Source organism: Pteropus alecto, unplaced genomic scaffold, assembly GCF_000325575.1.
Source record: "Pteropus alecto unplaced genomic scaffold, ASM32557v1 scaffold15, whole genome shotgun sequence".
NCBI classification, from domain to species: domain Eukaryota; kingdom Metazoa; phylum Chordata; class Mammalia; order Chiroptera; family Pteropodidae; genus Pteropus; species Pteropus alecto.
This window is the reverse complement of record NW_006436286.1, coordinates 2,439,767-2,440,311: the sequence shown is the minus strand read 5'-3', so window position 1 is coordinate 2,440,311 and position 545 is coordinate 2,439,767.

The window sequence follows — 545 nt, the reverse complement described above, 5'->3', positions numbered from 1 at the left end:
CAGAGCACGTGCTGGCTGAGACGTTGGGTCGCTCTTGCCCACACCCACCTGTGCCCTAAGCGGGTGTTCACGTGGGCGAAGCCTTAACAGGAGCTGAGCCAGCCCTCGGTGCCCAGGCGCCACGGTGCCAGCTCTCCGGCCCGGGCTCGCCCCTTGGCTGCTGCCACTTACAGATGAATCTTCTGAGGACGAGGTGATCCATCTGGGTCCCCAGTGCAAGGGAAAGGCCAGCACTGGAGATGTGTTCGTTACGCGCGGAATGATGGCGTTGGGAGGATGGGGGGACCCAGAAATGGGTGGAGGAACGTGAGAAAGGGGGGGGAGGGAGGTGGGAGGGAGGAGAGGAAGGTGTGTGGATGGATCGATGGCCGGAAGGCTTGATGGGAGGTGGACCCACAGTGACAGACGGATGTGTGAACGGATGAATGGACCGAAATAAGTCAAAAAACAACGCGGGAAGGATGGATGAGTAGATGAAGGCCAGGAAGGAGGGAGGCGCGGGGGGCGAGGACCGGGCGCGGGGTCCTCGCCCCACCAGCAGCACG